Below are 4,682 nucleotides of genomic sequence, written 5' to 3'. Positions count from 1 at the left end.
TATATATATATAAGTATATAAATGTAGAAATATATAAATCAAATTAAGACTTCTAAAAAAATATACATCATGTGCAATTATATAAGAAGATTACATACATAATATATTACAAATTTTAATCTCAATTGTCTCTCTCTCTCTCTCTCTCTCTCTCTCTCTCTTCCTCTTTCATTTTTTTCTCTTATTGTTAAGTTACGTTACGAAAATTAATTAATAATTAATGAACGCATTTAATTTATTAACATTCTTACAGCGTTAATATGCATTCTATGAAATTTCTATTAAAAAATCGAGAGAACATGAATTAGAAGATGCAAAATCTATAATCTATTATGAGACTTCTAATTAATTATTAGAATTGGACACAAACTCGTGCGTTTATTTTTTCTCATTATTTCCGATGTAGACAAGATAAATGCTCACTAAATCCCGAGTCGCGTTTATTAGGGCTACGAGATATATCATTTCCCGACAGAAATGAAAATGTATACTGGCCATAAAACAACGGCGTTTGATGCGCAAGTTTGTTCCACCGAGTGCAAAAATAAGGGTGTACGATGAGAGGGTGAGATAATGATAAACGTGAAAAGTTAGAGGCCAGCTGCTACGAACAGACTTCTTTTGCAGCCGTCTCAAGCCACGCGAGCTGCATTTTTTCATTTCCGCATGTTCCCTTTTCTACACCTTTATAATGCCACCTTTGCATGTCTCGTACATATATTTCACTTAAAATTCGCTGTTATACTACTTCCTATTAATATAAATAGAAAATAAATAAATTAAATGGATACTTTAAACTTTTTTTCGTTGTTACAGAAATTACTATCATCGCAAAAAATCTGCCATTTTAGTAGAATTAAATAATTGTTTAGAGGTAATTATAAAAATAATTATGTTAGTTGCGCAAGCATTACTTTTGTATGTAATTTACTGTAATAACTATAACTAAGCTATACCAAAATTTTTATTTTTATTAAAATAATGTTACTTAATGTGTTGTTTCTTTCACGCTTATTACATATTCTTTTTTTATTTTCAACGCATTAAAGTTTATTTTGTACATATTGAAAGAATAAATGTAAATTTTGAAAATTCTTAAAATAAATATTGACTCAATCTGCAAACACAACTTTCAAATATTCTACATCGGAAAGTAGTTTCCAAAAGTTCAGCGACGCTTTTTGTAAGATTTTCCCAGGTATTGATTGCGAATCGAACTGTTTTTTTTCATTTTTGTCATATAACTCTTCGTCTCGGCAATCAATATCTTGGATGGACAATTATGTGGGCACAAGCTTTCCAATTGCGAAAAAGATTCGCCTTCGTCCATAGCAAACTTTAACAATTTCGACTGCGCAATTTTTTCGCCGCGCGGTTGTATCAATTCGGTGATCTGCGGAAGACAAGGATCGAGACTATTTCTTTTCCGGAAAATCTTCAAACGAACCTTGTACCTCTGTTGTGTCCATCCATTACTCGGTATCCGCGAGTACTTGAATCTCTTCTTTCTTCTTTCTCGCTGCGATTCTAATCTCTTTATTTTCTTATAGTCGGACAAAAGAGTTCCTTGCTCTTGTCGCACTTTAACGACAACAGGTGGCTCGCGTTTAATGCCGATACTCCACATTTCCTTACCGTCAGGACATTTGCTCAATCGATATTTATAACTCGCCATATTACAATCGCTAACGTCCAACATGACAAATTTTTTTTCAGGTTTCTCATCGCAACAACGACCGTCTCTCGTCAGCGTTGGTAAGTGCTGAATTTTAGATTCCCTTATTCTGTTAGGCGCAGGAATTGTCAAAGAAGCAGCGCATTTGTCTTCGAAAGAGATCGTGCTACGTTTTTTTGATGCACTCTTCTGTAAGTGAAGTGCCTTGACATCTGTTCTATCGCACTCATTTCCTCTCGGGCTCCTGGTGAAAGTCTCATGAATATTCTGTGGAAGTGACACAGTGTCTTTCGCACGGGATTTCCGCGGTCCCTTGTCAGGGATGAAGATCATTGGTGAGGCTTTAACAAGGGATGAACGGGTCTTTTTCAAGCAATCGCAGTAAGACGGTGGATTTTCACTCCAGTGTGGATATCTTGGCGGTGGAGGATCAGGTTTTCTGTAATGCTCGTATGGATCTGATGTAGGATATTTCTTTGGTATTTTATGTTTAACAAGAGGAACTTTCTTCTCATTCGATGTAATTTTTTTGGAAGACAAAGTCTCTGAACATAGCGTAGGATAAGATGCAGTTTGTTTCGACTTGTCTTTCGCACGAAATCTCCGCGGTTCTTTGTCAGGAATCGTTAGTTTAACAAGGGATGAACGGGTCGTCTTTTTTAAGTAAAACGGTGCAATTTCACTCCAATGTGAATATCTTGGTACAGGATCGGGTTTTCTGTAATGCTCATATGGATCTGATGTAGGACATTCCTTTGGTATTTTATATTTAACAAGAGCTTCCTTCTCATTCGATATAATTTTTTTCGAAGGCAAAGTCTCTGATTCAGAACATAGCGTAGGATAAGATGCAGTTTGCTTCGACTCGTCTTTGCAATTGTTTCGTGACGATGGAAAATATATCGATTCTTTCCGATTGTCTGGATAAATGCACGGCTTGTATTTATAATAAATCTTTCTTTCCGTTGCTGATTTTCCGTGAATCCATTTCTCAGACATTATTCGAGTCGCTGGTTTCGATGTATAAGACTCGTGTTTCGGTGACTCGCACGCTTGCTGATTGTTGTATGGTACAGATTTGTCCGAGTAATTCGAGGAATTGGATTCAATCGACTGGTAACATTCGTCATGATTCAATAAGTCGCTGCAAATCTTTTGATAATTTTCTGTCGATATTTGATAACCATCGTTACACCATTCGTATGATTTTTCACATTCCGCAGATTGATTCCGTCGATGATTCTCGATACATTCGTAGCATTGTTTCGAGTCATCCCTTTCGCTGAATCGCGTACTCTTCCTTCGTTTAAATTGTGCAATTATGTCTTCGTTAATATTACGTTGCGAAAGTAACAAATCATCAGCAGTAGAATTATTTCCTCTTATAAAGTTTCGATATAAAATATGATTTGAAATAGTTTGTAATGCCGGTAATCTCTGTGGAATTCTCAGAGACTTGCTTAACGCATGTGTCATTCGTGATTTCTCATGCGACAAAAATGTCAAGATTCTAAACAAAATATGCATTGCACAAATCTTGCTCTATTGAGGCGAATGAGGTTTTTCTTTGATAAAATTCTCTGACAACTTTTTTGGTTTCATCAATGAATGCGGTCAATCGTCTTCGCAGACACCTGGATGAGAAGAGACGTATTATTTATTACGCAAGAAACATAAAATCTTTGTAGTGTGTTGTATAATTGAATTTGTTCTCTCTTCGAAAGCTTACTCGTCAATAAACACAAGCCGGGCTTCTAATAAATATAAGATATAACGGTTGACTGCAGAATACTATCTACGTATAAAATATATGAGTTAAATCTTTACGGTTCTTTTAACACACATTTTGCTCGGTGTAAGTTAAGACTTCCAACGTGACTTTACCTTCCGCCAGAAAGCTCCCAACATTTTTCACTGGAAGCTCAGAGTAGAATTTCTGTAGTTGGATCTTTGATCTTGTTACTTTCTTCAATGCTTTTCTGCCGTCAATTTTTCGCTTATTAAGGTGGAAGTAACATTTTAGAAATGTCAAAATATTATCAGATAAAATAAAACTATGATTGCGTCAACCATTTGATGTAGTCAATAAAAATAGTTATGCAAAAATGACATATATAGACTCGTGATCCAAAAAGAATACATTTAAATTTATTTGAATTTTGAAAATTATTGTGTTTATTGAAAATTTTGACGCAACACGTATCAAACGTGTGCGATTTGTTGAGTCAAAGTTAAATGAACAATTGAAGTACTCAATAAGAGGAGCTCCATCGATATTGCAATGTTCATACGTGTTAAATTTACAATGCGATACATACATACATATGCATGTACACATACTCGATTTATAATAGAATTACAATATAAATATCACAATGCACTCCTATCATTTCACACATTTCGACGCTCAAACTAATTTCCAGTCGCTCTCGTAACTTCGCCGTGCCATCCGCCGGCCGGAGACCGTCCATTGAACATCGGTCCTAATTGCCACCAAAATTCGGGGAACTCTAGAATCGCAGTTGAGATCGTGTGAATTCCATTCCGAACTTTCTATTCGCGTCGCCGCTACCGTGGTTTAGAATCCCCGACTAAATTGCTTTAGCAACGCGTTTCAGGTTCATCTTCGATATGTGTCGTCGCACATACGCGATGTCCTAATTCAATCGATCAGATTCATTATGAGTAGTTCAGTCTTCAGATTATCTGATTTGAGAACTCGTACGAGAATATTGATTGGAGAATTCCGTTCGGAAACTCAAGGAATAACATTGTCATTAATTTATGTCCACGCAAACTGTCGTGGTTGCACCAATTTCATTGGATCTTCGTATTTGAAGCTTCATATTACATCAATATACAGGCAATAATTTTTATTTAAGCTGTTTATTACAATTTTTACAGTTACAAGCTATACGTATATAAAATATATTGAACGGATTTTTTGTAAAATAAAATCGCGCGCAAGTTCTTAAAATATATATATATATTTTGAATGAAAAATATT

At 35.2% G+C, this 4,682-nt stretch overlaps 1 protein-coding gene across 2 annotated transcripts in view; it reads right to left on the bottom strand.

Moving 5' to 3' along the window:
• LOC108690640 (furin-like protease 1) overlaps positions 1 to 4,682 on the bottom strand; it is a 249,496-nt gene that overhangs the window by 39,573 nt on the left and 205,241 nt on the right. The gene's annotated exons all lie outside the window — the stretch shown is intronic.

The sequence above is a fragment of the Atta colombica genome, unplaced genomic scaffold, assembly GCF_001594045.1.
Source record: "Atta colombica isolate Treedump-2 unplaced genomic scaffold, Acol1.0 scaffold34, whole genome shotgun sequence".
NCBI lineage: Eukaryota > Metazoa > Arthropoda > Insecta > Hymenoptera > Formicidae > Atta > Atta colombica.
This window is presented reverse-complemented; position numbering and strand designations above follow the sequence as displayed.